This window comes from Anas platyrhynchos, chromosome 16 (assembly GCF_047663525.1).
Source record: "Anas platyrhynchos isolate ZD024472 breed Pekin duck chromosome 16, IASCAAS_PekinDuck_T2T, whole genome shotgun sequence".
Taxonomy (NCBI): domain Eukaryota; kingdom Metazoa; phylum Chordata; class Aves; order Anseriformes; family Anatidae; genus Anas; species Anas platyrhynchos.
The window spans coordinates 13571203-13584950 of NC_092602.1; the positions used below are offsets into that span (position 1 = coordinate 13571203).

A 13748-nucleotide genomic window follows, 5' to 3' on the forward strand; every position below is an offset into this window, starting at 1 on the left:
AATCTTTTGAGAATTAGCCAAAGATAGACAGGGAAAATAATCATCTGAACTATAATAAGCATCATTATCAGAAATCAATCTAAAAATAATTTCAAGCATTAAATGTATCATAAATTGGAGGAAAATAAACTATGACTAAATCAGGCATGCAGAAGAAAGCCTGTAACAGGATTTCCTGTGGAAATTCAGTACTAATTTGGTGGGACCTTGCAAAGTAGAACAGTAAACCACTAATGGAGGGAAAGGTGCACTAATGAAGTAATATGAAAATTTCAAAGAAAGTCAAAACACTTACCTCATTGGTGTTGAGGTAAACGATAAACTAAATGCTAGGTCCAGCCCAGTATTCATGTCCTGCACACTCTAGAAGATTTAATGGAGTCTCAAGGGAGAAAGTGTACGTTTCTCCTTACAGGTAGAGACAGGCATTTGAATTTTGGCTATGATGTATTTTACAACATAATTATTAGGTTTTTCACAAAATTACCTTAATTGCAAATTCCATGAAAAATTCCAAGAAAATAACTTGCTTACAAGATGGTAGATAGATGACTTCTTTTCCTTCGTTTGCCACGTGCTGTTTGCCAGCTCTGGCATGAAAAGAGCCTCTTTCCAGTGTTACTTTGCTACAGGATATGTACAGTCCTTTTGAGAAACCATAATTTTATGTTGCTGAGTGTCATCAAATGTTAAAAATATGACTCTGGCTGTCCTGTCACCATATGCAAGGGTAGATCTTCAAACTGACAAAATGATCATATTATGTTCATGTTGGTAGTAGTTTGAGAGGTCTGCTATGCCTGGTCATGTTTGCCTTGTTTTCCATTATTACTATTGTTGTTATTATTATTACTTTAGGAAAAGTCAAGAGAATACACATCTATTTCTAACTTCTGCAAAAATAAATTGTACAACTGACTCATAAAACGCTGACACAAGATTTTTACACTCAACTAAATGTTGCTAATCTTTGCATGTAGCAAAATCATAATTTATTATGAAAATTGAGTTTGCATTCCTAAAAGCAGATTTATCCCTTATTTCTATGAGACAATCTTGGCACCTATCTGGCAATAAAAAAGGAAAAAAACTTTGGACAGTCAAGCCAATTCTCTTATAATAAGCTGAAAGGTAACCTTACTGTCAGACTAGCACAGACTTTTAAAGAACAGCAGAATTGGGGTTCAGATCTTGTCAGATGTCTGAGCTATGTTTTGTTAGTCAAAAGATAACATTTAACAATTTTTCATACCTAGAATTTTCTTTTTGATTGTCCCAGCAGCTATATTCAATCTATAGAAACTCTGGAATTGTCAGGTTGCTGATTTTTGTTTTAGTTGTTTTTTGTGTTTTTCTGACTGGAGTACGTGTGTGAATGTGGATGTAATTTAGCACGCTTAGGCAAGCATACATACTCCCCTCTTTGTAGTTTTCATTTTGGTGGCAGGGACTGGTAGAATATACAAAGTAGCCTATTCAGATTGTAAATTGTACTTCCTGTTACCAAGCTATAAACTGCGCTGTAATAGAACAAACGGTGCTCTGGACTGAAGTATGAAATAACCTGAAATAAGTGAGTACTATACAGAAGAGTAAAACAGCGCAGACTCTGGCTTTGTATTTTGGAATTGGCGTCTGTCATGGGTTCTTTTGTATGTAGATTAAAATGTCATATAAACATTATGGAAGAACTTTTCTTTTTAGCAACCGAAAATGACAGTTAATTTCCTTACATGCATATAACCTGTACAAAAGAAACTCTCCGTTCCTTTTTGCTTGTGTTTTATGAGATTAAAATAAAACAAACATTAGGATCCATGCATGCAGGGAGATAAATAATCCCTGTTCAAGAGAGCCTCTGTTCAAGAGGCTTGAGTTGAAATCAGTAGTTTACCTATGAAGGGCTGGAGTGTTTGTTAAATCAAAGTTGAATATGTATGATGAAACGTAAACCATTTAATCAAAAGCAGCATGTTTAACCACTGGTTTTCTTTCAACAGATCCTAAGAATAAGCCCATGATTTTCACATACTGAAATGAGATTTTCCACAATCACAGTTCTTCCATGTTAAAATGCACGTTAAAACTGAAATGATACTTCAGTAAAAGGCAGCCTCTTCACAAACATAGATATTATTTGCAATGAGGTGCTAAGAAATGGTTCTCATAGTTGTACATTCTTGGGAAAATAGAAGTTTGTGTACTACTACAGGCAATGGAAATACTGTAAACAGCAGTTCCAGACCTGTATGTTTTGCGTTAGGGAATTTAGGATATCAATGTTTTATGTGCTATAATGCCTATTACAATGACAGACATTTTGATTGTCGCTGGAGCAGGGGGATCAGTCAAGATATCCGATCTCTGGTTCCTCAGTTATCTCTGGTAATCACTTTTTTGCAAGCGGGTGTCACTCTTCAATAGGTGGTAAAAAGAATTACTGATGTAAAATTTGTTTTAGAAAACTTCATGCATGTTCAGCTGAGTCTATCAGTCTATCTTTAATTTTTTAGATTCATTATTCACTTTATTGATAGCCATATGAGAGAATTCAGTGAAGATCAACGTAATTTAAACATAGTGTCAGTATGAGATTTCATCTAGGTCTCAAGAAGAAGAAAAGCTTAGCATCATTTGCATTTGCACCTGATGTCTCTACACTACATTCAAATGCATGTAGAACATGAATTTGTGCAGCTCAGGGTATTTTAAAAAGAGGGAGGGTACTTGACTAGTTTATTTCTGTTCTCTTGTGGTCTTTTATTTTTCCTGAGGTTTATTCTGAAAGAAATCCTGATAGTCAGCTATCTTTATGAACACATACATTCTTACCACCTTTTTGGTGACCTTCATGTCCCTAGAAATGCTCCCTCATTTAAAAATCTTTATTCATAATGGGAAATAAATTGAATCTCCTTTTTGATTAACCTTCTGTTCTGAAATTCAGCCCACTGAAATTCAGAAGCATCACAAATTTGTTAGCTGTTTGTATTTAACCAAAACTAATTTCTTTTGGCTTTATCAGAGCTAATTAGTTTGCTTAAGGACTAAAGATCTCTCAGCAATCCTTGTTACAAATAAATACATCAGGAAAAAGGAGCAATAATTGAAAAATAATTAAATATTAATAAAAATTAAATATTAATAAAAATACGTTAATGCTATTCATAATAGGTAGAAATATGGTGACAGTATCTGGTCTCAAGTGTCTAAAATGCTGATTTTGTTTTTTTTTTGTATTTTTAAATGGTTTCTAAGGATTTGTTTTGCATAGAGAACTATAATTACCTTGTGAGAGATCCATTTCATATTTTATGAATAGATTTCAGTTGTAGGTTCATTTTTAATTGATGAGCTCAAAAATTATGCTCTTATCCTCTATGTGGCTTAGGAGGTTGCTATGCAAAGATGAAATGTGAGGCTTATTTTAATCAAGTATCTTATTTTCTCTATCTTTTTTACTTCTGTTATTTTTCAATTGATGATTCATGGGGAAACATAGTTTTGATAGTTTTAAGAAACGTGGAGCAGAAATAACTTTTATCTTTAATGAATAAAGATAAATTATTTCTGTTAAGTGTTTTCCGTAAGTGCACCATGTGCAAGATTCAGAAACTGTGAAGTGAAAATAAGTTCAGGTGAAATGAAATTGAACTAATCTACATCTTCCCAGAGCTTAAACTGAATTCATTTTGCTTCAGACTTTGGGATGGTGTGTGTATTGCTATAGGTGTTTAATAAATATGGCCTTGTCCCTTTATATGTCTGTGAATGAAAGAAAGAAGAAAATTGGTGAAATAGACAGTACAATGAGTTGGTCTTACTATTTCTGGTATTGCTTGCAATTTTTTTATTTCTTATTTATTTGTTTCCTTCAAAGTGGCCTTGTACTTGCTTAAAACTCTGAGTAACCTTGGATACTGGTCTTTTGGTCCAAGCTGTACAGCCTTTAAATTACTTTAAAAGCTCATCAGGGGCTCAAACAAAATCAAAGATACACATCAGTTATTTAAAATGCTACATTAAAAGTTAAGCTTTGATCAGCTGGTCAGTTTGTTAAAGTCTCTTGAAAAAACTTTATGATCATGAGGTTTGTAGACCAAAGTTGAATGATACCTGAATGAAGGTATGTTCAGATGAAGAGACATAGAAATGCTGCCTTTAAAAGCACCCCAGAAGCTAGCAGTTGAACTATATTTTTTAGCATATACTAGCTGGTAGTGTCTTTCAGCAATGTTACTGGGGAGATTAAAAGTTATTTATAAGTATAGAAATTTTTAATTTTTTTTTTAACATCATTTTGGTGTGTAGCAATTTGAAACACTGATAATAAGACGTTCTTTGTGAATTTATCAATATTTTATTTTATTTATTTTGTGTGTGTGTGTGTGTGTGTGTCCTCAAAGCCTTTCCTGGGAACTTCCATGAGGCTTTAAACTTGTGGCTGCCACAATTGATTTTTATGACAATTAGATATGACAACCCCTAAAGCTAAACATTATTAGCATTGGAATTATTTTCTTTTGATCTTTAATTCAGCATGAGAAATTGTCAAAGTTTAATTTATTAAAGTGGAATACTATATTCCCGTGGCAGCAGTAGTGGTAGTAATCTTTTACGTTGTCCCACCATGTTCCAAGACTTCCTTGAGTAGGGTTATTTTCACCATGGTGGGGGGTTTTGTATTTCCCCTATTCATGTCACTTGAGTCAAGATTTATTTTCAGTTAATTCACAAATCAAAAATATTTTGAATCGTTTTTCCTCCCCCTTGATTTTTCTCCTTAAGATTATTTGGTAATCAGCCGGTATTTTATACAGACAATGAATTTCTGTTCTCTGATTAGATTCTCCCTGGTTGGTTGCCTTTATGGTCTTCAGACTTATGAGCTGTTTTCAGGTTATTTATACTGTAAATATAAGACTTTGTTTAAATATCAGCAAATTTACAGATCACAACAAAGGTCATACATGTTTTTACAGAATACATAAAATAGTATTATATGAAATGAGAGTAAGAATGAGATGTTAAAAGTTATATTCGGGATATGAGTAATGCATGCTTGTATTGAAAAGGTTTTATGGACAAAGAGAAATTAAATTTCTTAGTTCTTGGATTGTTTTGAGTGACAGAAGGCAAAAGCCTCATGCAAACTCTGTATTTTACACATCTCATTTAATAAATGAATGAGCAGCAAAAATGTAAATTCTGTGCTTTGCTAATATGTCCAGATTTTATCCTGAAAACAGATATGTTTAAATAAACTTTGATTATTTAAGTGAATTTAAATGCCATAAATCCCAGCATGTCCTGGTCTAGTTTAGGGATTAGTAATGGAAAGCTGGATGCAGAGTGGAAGCTTACAGAATCTCTGTTCAGCCTCAGGCAGTTAATTATTGACTTTTAAAGAGCAAACCAAAATGTAAATGTTTACTGACATTACAGATCACAAAAGGCATCTCTGCCTCAGGTACTTAGGGAAGCATGAGGCTGAGCATGGCTTGCCAGCCTGCCTTGTGTAAATAAAATTAATCATACCTTACCAAATTACCCATTTCAGTGTGCTTTTGCCTCATCTCATCTGGTGGCTGAGAGGTGTCAGGCACACTAAAGCCCTCCCCTTGAACAGCCCCCAGGGGAGTGATGTTCTCTTTACAGGCAGTGGCTAAAAGGTCAGCCTCAGCTAGTAAGGGAGATTAATTTTAAATTTACAGTATGACATGGTACAGCATGAATGAGCAGAAAGAGACTCTGACTCTTTCTCTTTGCTTGTGTCATTAAGGAGGGAAGATGGATGCAATTGCGTATACACAGGACTGCTTTCTGAGTAAGTGGGGGTGAGATACATTTCATTGCTACCACATGTAACTGTAAGTAATGAAATAATTAATGACTAATGACTGAGGGTAATATACACCTAATTAGTCATGTTGAAGCAAATTTAAAATTATTTGGAGATGCCAAATAACATGTTTGCTAAGACTTGGAAATAGCAAAGAGATAAGTCTGATTGCAACTCTAATGCACATTTCTAGCTGACGATTTTGTATCCTGTTGAAAGCAGTCAGGAATTTATTTGGATTTGTGGCCGAGTTCAACGAATAGGAAAGTACTACAGAGTTTGGATAAATTGCTTCGGTATACCACAGCTTTTAAGTAGTTAGTTCCTTGCCTGAGTTGAGGCCTTTCTGATTTAGTTTTTGCTTGATTTTATACTAAGCAAAGCTGAATAGCAAGTACAAATCTCCCTGGCAGCATTAATTAGATTTAATAAAGAGCAGATAATGAAAATAAAAATGCTAAATATATTGTGTAGATTTTGTGTAGCTTTTTATGATATGTTAACAGAAAGTACTTTTGTCTATTCTCTGTTCTTGTCAAAAAGGCCTGGAAAATTGTCCTTATAGACTATAGAAATGCAGAGCAGATTTATGACAGCAAAATACATTAAAAACCCAAAATGGCTGTGGTTCTTAAAGGCTTAAAGACTCACACATTTGCATGTGCTATCATGCAAAACGATTCCTGTTAGTATCTGTCTCTGGCTCTGCTTTCACATTGCTGTTCAAATAATCTACGACACATTTCCAGGAGTGTTCATTGCTGGTGGCTTCTCCGTTTTGCAGGGGTGCCTACAACCAGTGGAGGAATCCCAAATCAATGAACGTTTTTTGGTCTTAATTACCAAGTGCATCTTTGTGAAAAAACAGCCATCATGTTTACTGTGTCTACCAATATATACAAGCCTTATTTCTTATGATGATACTGTTCTCATCATTTTTATAATTTTGTAATATCGTCTTTATAATTCAACACTGTAAAGAGTCTTCAAGCAGCCACTGTTTAAAAACTATAGATCCACTTTCCTTTTTCCATAAGCAAGGGTTTCTTTTCTCCAAAATTCTACATATTAGTTATACTTGTTTTTAGCCATTCTCTCATATTCTTTGAAAGGCAAAGCATAATTTATTTACGCAGGGACTTGCTTCTAATTGGGTAGCACCTAATATGAAACTTGGTCCATTAAGGTTCAAGGTTGAATGAACATTAAGAAAATTCAGAACATATTGACATGTTATTTGAAAAAATATATATATCACTTTCGGTGAATTCTAGTTTTGCTAGCTATTGTACTTCTCCTCCTTGATTGCTTAGAACAAACTACATAGCCCTTTCAGATTTAATGCCTATTGCATTACGTAAGAAATCACATAAATTTATATTTTCTTCTGGTTTTCAAATTGTGTTGAAAATGATTTCAAAACAACTTTTATTAGTGGGATATAAGACAAGGCATTTTCCAACACCCTGAGAGCCTTGGAGATGAACAGAAGGCTTTGTGACTTACCTGCATCTTTGTCCTTGCTAAGGAAGGAAGGCAAAGGGTTGTTCTGACCTCTGTAATGAGGGATGAAGTGTTTTGAGGATGGCACTTACTTGTAGCTAATGTGATTTAAGGAAGATTTAGTTGGATCACAGACTGATCAGCATACAATTTTGTACAGCTATTCTTAAAAATTCATGCAGGAAAAGCAGTGTCCCATTGCACTTCATTTTGGTTACTGCATAATTACTTATTTTTTCTCATATCTGTATTGAAAAGAAAAATTATTTTTTTGCTTTCAAGTCACCTATATTTTTTTAAATTGTGCTAAACTTTGCATAGATTTTTGGAGCTGTGCGACATATCAATATAAGCTTCTGCCTAATAAAATGACTCTGAGATAATTGAAGAATTACTAATGACACCAGAGTTCACACTTCTTTCTTAATGTTTGCTTCTCTAAATTTGTCGCTTACAAAGATGCCAATCTATGAAAAAACACTGTGCTTGTTGAGCTGCAGTTAGTGTTATACTTAGGTTCAGTACATTTCATCCTTCTTTTTCAGTGCCACAGGACTCAATTTTTCACCTGCCAGGGCACGATGTTACCATGACAACGGCTGATCTTGTTTGCTCTCCTCTCCTCTTTGTGCGTGATGAAAAGGAAAGCTTTTTGAGAAATATTTGTGAAAGCTGATCTAGCTAATTGTATTTTGATTATAAGTGAAATAAAACAAGAAAAGGCTTGTTCTATTTCTATAAGAATAAGAAAATTCTATTATAAGAAATAGCACAATGAGCCTGACTATTTAATCAAAATTAACAAGATCTCTCCATGAGCTTTTCCTATACAGCAGTGTCTGCAACTGTTGTGTTAGCAGAATATTAACCTACATATATGTGGTCTTTAGAAGCTCCTATGTAACGTATTTCGCTGAGAGATCTCCAAGTGCATGTTGCAGTTCACTAGTCTTCTGTATGTTCTGCTGATCAGCAAATAGAAGCCTTAATGCTGTAATAGATAATTATGTAGATGCTTTTTGTTGCATCCTTATCCCTAATGAGCTCCAGTGATGATCAGAGTAACTTTGCTCATGTTTTCCTAGCTGGTGTGTCTTGTTTGTTCTTCCACTAGTGAAATCACAATAAGTGGAAAATGTGAATAGCAATTTCTTTTGAGTTATCACAAAGTTAGAGTGGAAATTTGGGCACGTGCAGAAAACAGAAAAACAAACATACTATACATTTTAAATTATTTTTAAATATTTAGTTGCATTTGGTTTGACTGACAAAATTAAGTTTGGTCTTTGTGACAGCCACTTCAGTCAAGGCAATATAAAATTTTACTACTGGTTGGAGACGTGAAACACAAAGTTATGCAATATGATGGTAAAATCAAAAAGAACATACATTTAAGGGGTTAGTAAGGGATGTCACCTTCAGACAGTACCAGTTTGATACCAGCATTCAAGTGGGGTTAATTTTTAGTCTGCACTGCATTTCCTTTGTGTCTTTATTCAAGAGTAAGGACCTTGTTCACTCATTTCCCCTGGAAATGAATAATTTAAGATTATTTCTTTCTTTCACTTGCGTATAAATTACCCCTGAAGGAACTAGAAATGTGCCATAGTAAATGAGTATTTAGACCCTCTGCCTCTCAGATACACTGATTCATTTATTGCATTGAGAAGTGACTATAAAAATAATTGAAAGGAAAAGAATAAATATTGATTTTTGCTTCAGCCCACAAATCAAATTGATTAACTTTCTAATACTGTCTGAAGGAAAACACTACTGTGATACTAAGTTTAAGATCAATTCTCTACTAAAGGCTGCAGAAATGTATTTTTATGGTATTCTTGACTGTGTATGTTGCCAGCAGCAGGGTGTTATCTGACAGCATGGTGGAACACAAATGTGCTTGTTTTTTTTAAAAGAAATACTAAAATGTAGTTTGGTTAGCTTGAGTTGGGGGGGTGTCTTCAGGGTGGTAGCCTGCCCAAAAGCCAGAGCACATTGTATATTTGCTCTGTGTGGCCAGTGTGGGAACAGTTGCACTGTCAGTGGTAGAATTACTTCAGTAGGAAGCTTCTATTAAAATTTATGCCTATGAAAATATTTTGTCACTGTTGAAAGCATAATTTTAGTTATTGGAACAGCTTAGACTGCAAGTATTACAGTATGAAGGTATACAAACTGCTCATTATTGATAGGGTTTTTTCTTATTTTTCTTTGAAATTGATAGGCCTAAAATTGCCTTGAGCTGATTCTTCAGTTATCAGCTATGTATTTGTATACTTCTTTTCCAAAACAAGATTAGATATGATTTTATCATTAAGGAATTAAGCGGCTATCCAATAGAAACATTCCATTACAAATGCTGGGAAGGTTTGTAAAGATTATACTGAAAACTTACACAGTTGCTGTCTTTGTCCATTTAGCTAGTGTTACATGATACTTTCTGCAGAAGCTAACAAGAAAAAAAAGTAATGCCAGCTACTAGAGACTTCATTCTTTCTGTGTTGTGAACAGGAACTATGCAAAGACATTTGGTCTTTTGTTCTCGACTACAGAGTTCAGGAGATACATTCCGTGTACCTCATGGAGGAAACAAGGGATCATAAAATACAAACATAATAGCAAATACTAAATAATGGTATCCTGAGGATCGTTTGCTTTTTTACTGTGTTGATGTTTACATCCTTCAGCCACAGTAGGTGTAAAGTTCAAAAAATTCATGTCTTGACAGGAACTCACATATTTGGTAATTCGTTATAAACAGCTGCAGTTATAATGTCTGCTGTGTGTTATTTATTAGTGAGTGTGGATGCTATAATAAACCCATTGTACTTCATATATCAAAAGTTATCACTTTACCCATTTTTGTTATTAAGAGATGAGAGGGTTTTGTCATTTTAATGGGATATGCCACAGATGAAGAAAATTAGATGGAGAATGTGGTGAACAATTTTATGATAGATGTGGTCTAAGGAGCAGCTATCAAGTTGGATATGTAGGGTTCTAAAATAGGGGGATCTTCCAAAGCGTCGGAGAGATCTGATGTTAACCTGTCTCTCTGTAAAAAACAGCAGTGACTGCTTTAAAATGTAAAGCAGTGTTCCAGTGGGGCTGACAGATCTGAGATGGTGGAAAAAGTAAATAAATAAATGAAAAAGATGGTACAAACAAGTTATGAGAAACAGTTCCAGTACAGGAAGAGATAATACTCCAAAAGAAATGTGAATGAAATGAGTTGGTAGTGCAGAGCCTTTTACCTTAAGAGTCTTACTGAAGTGAAAAATATCACAATGCATTAATTATTTGTGCTTCTTAACACCTGGTCCTGGTCACTGTAGTGCCAAGACAGTGGTGATTTCCAAGTACAATACATTGTTATAGTTCCTGTGTTCCTTATTTGGTAGAGCTTTTTAAGAAGAGCTATTTTTATAGAGTGTTTATTATGCTAAAATCAGCCTACTGATTAGAGGGTAAAGCTGCATTTGTTTTCTTTTATTAGAATAAAGTATAATTTGCATGGAAATGTTCCTATTTTTAAAATGAAGAAAACCTAATTGTAAAGGGATTTTATTTAAAATGGAAGCAATTCTAAATACATCTTCCTTTGTCCAAAGAGTGTTAGCAGATAAAATGATGTACGCCTGTTAACATTCTCTGTACAAATTGGGTTCCTTAATCTTTAAATGCTAACATCATAAAATGTCACGCTACTTTCCTGCACTACTTGAGAACATGCACTTATGAATGACAAGTCAGAGTCACAAGGAAATAGTAAGACACCTTAGACAAAAGCCTTTAGTATGATTATTTTTCACTGCATTTAATAGTTCTCCAGTAACTCACGGAATGTATCTTATTAGAATTGCAACTTTCTAATTATCAAAGTTGATAATGGTGGAAGCCAGTACTGGATAGAACCGTACCCTTTGTGTCATGGGGATGGGACATTCTGCATCTTTTAGTGCTTCTTTGATCCCACTCTTATCTTACTGGCATGCCAAATATAATGGAATGTGTGTGAGAACATGAATTAACAGTAACAGAACAGCAGTGTCTCTTGTGAAAGCCATTTTTTTCTGCTTGCTTCCAGTTCTACTTTGCTTAGTGCTATATTATATAGTGGTTAGAATTATGTGGGATAGCCTGCATTTTTCTAGCATCATCTCCATGTTAATTGCAAAGAGAAAATCAAAAAGGTTTTAATGTCACTTTGCTGTAAAGGCTGTACCTCTTTCAGCCTAGCGCTGTCAGCTTGTACATGCTGTTAGCTTGTATAAGTTTTAAAATAGTTCCACTATTCAGGATGAATCATCTTTGCCTTTAAAATGTAGCCCCTAAAAGAAGAAAAAAATGAATTGGTGGTGTTGAACCTGACCTTAGGAATGAGTCATTTACAAGGCAAAAATATGTGAGAAAATATCAGTTTATTAATTTTTCCTTTTTCTTTAGGTACCTGTGGACTAGTGGTTTTCAGTTTTCTCTTGGAGTAGTGTGATTCTCTGTGTGTATCATTAAAATAGAGAACCATCATATGGGATTATAATCAGTGTGTTCTAATACAGTCAGTCCAGGTTACTAGCAAAAGCAAGTCTCAAAGAAAGAAAGCCTCGGATAAATGAATAGCATATAACATTTTTTTTAAAAAACAAAAATAATTGATGGATGAGCAAACTAGCACACAGGGCAACAGATGCCTTTCTCCAGGCAATGTAGAACCTTGTTACCCAGACAGTGGTGTCAGATTGTATTAAATCTACAGAAGTCATCCTCCTACCGTGAATTTTTATAGTTAGTCCTTATATCCGTAGGAGAATTTCTACTTTTGCTCTACTATGAACACACATTTTTGCTTTCATTTCTGCACTTAAAAAGATGCAACTCATATACAAGGTAATACATTTATTTCTAATATGTCTTTTATTTTAGAATGTTCATGGTGGTCTTGTTATTTGTCTCTTTTTTTTTTTTTTTTTTTTTTTTTTTTTTTTTTTAATGAAGAATGTACTGGTGTGTGAGCCTTTAAATCCATGTAGTGCTCTGGGCACCCCTTAAAAAATGGCAGACTGTAGGACTGATTTTGTTTTTATACATTTGGAAGGGCTGTCAATTTTCTGATTCAGTTTACTTCAAAGATTCTGAAAAGATCATCCTTAGTGTTGTTTTCTTAAATTGAAATGCCTGAGCTGAAAGTGCCAGAAGCATTCCTTACATGCAGCAGGAGATATCCTTGCTGTTTGGAATTTTGTCTGACATGCTAAAGACAAGGTTTCAGATTCTTTTTGCAAATTGCTCTACATATGGTCCTGACATGAATATATGCTTGACTGGCATATCACCAGATACGTGACTATACGTAGGTATGATTTATGTTTCTCATATTTAATTTGGTGAAAAAGCTTAAGCAGAAGCAATCTTAACTCTGTGCAACTTCTGCCAATATATGTTAGAAAAAGTTTGGGGTTTGTTTTGTTCTGTACACAGCTGATCCTAATCTGTGAAAAAAAAAAAATATATATATATATATTTTATTTTTTTTTCCCTAAGGATAGTCAATAATTCTACATACAACTTCTATATTTTTTTCTGTCTGTCATTCATTTTCCTCATTTATTTCTCTAAAATTTCTGGATGCATGCTATCTTTTGTCAGACTAGTAATTAGACTGCTTCAAGCCTTTGTTAGTTTGAATGGGTATTGTGTAGCAGTGTCATTAGGAAGGGGTGACAGACGGTTCAACTAATGTTTGGAACCCAATGTCAAGACTACGGAGATGGGTGAGAAGGTTTTTTGGAAGTATGAAGTCCCGCTTCCTTCTCACTTACACATTAGTCTGCTAACATTCAGTCAGCATTTGTCTTGGCATATGTTTTGTACTGTGTCTTCTAGTAACTGGCTTGATGAGTTGTTAATCTCTATTCTACTTGCCTCTGCTAACATCTGTGATGGTTTGATTTGCATAGGTTAAATGGTAGACCTAATTGGACTGTAGTAAAATGTGGCTTCATAGGCACAATTAAATCATCACAGTTGCTACATCTAGTGAATAAATTAAGAACAAAGGAGAGAGCAGCAAAGGAAAAAAGGACATTAGGTTTGTAAAAGGAAGTCAAAAGTAATATGTATTAAAAAAATAGAAAGGATGAGGGAAGAGTGCACGAGTGCTTTTCTACAGGTTTGTTTTTCATTCTGGTACTGGTCATGAGTTGAAAAATCTGAATCTGTCAAGTTCCAAAACAAGCTGAAAAATCCCACAAGATATCCTCTTAGTGCAAGCAATAGGAGAGGGGTACCTTTTTGTGTGTTGCTTTTAGACTTTTGGTAGAGCTATTAAACTGAGGGGGAAAGGCTATAGCGGAGAAGCCCTAGCGCCCTAGCATTCATTGACATGCTGGAGGCACAAAGCACG

At 34.4% G+C, this 13748-nt stretch overlaps 1 protein-coding gene across 21 annotated transcripts in view; it reads left to right on the forward strand.

Moving 5' to 3' along the window:
* RIMBP2 (RIMS binding protein 2) overlaps positions 1–13748 on the forward strand; it is a 158857-nt gene that overhangs the window by 76543 nt on the left and 68566 nt on the right. Inside the window, exon 2 of one of the 21 annotated variants that reach the window (XM_072024464.1) lies at positions 5783–5827. The exons of 19 other annotated variants lie outside the window; for them this stretch is intronic. The gene's annotated coding sequence lies outside the window, so the exon portion shown is untranslated. Of the gene's footprint in view, positions 1–5681; positions 5838–13748 lie in introns of those variants that run through there. One more of the 21 variants, XM_038187711.2, reaches the window with a different exon arrangement.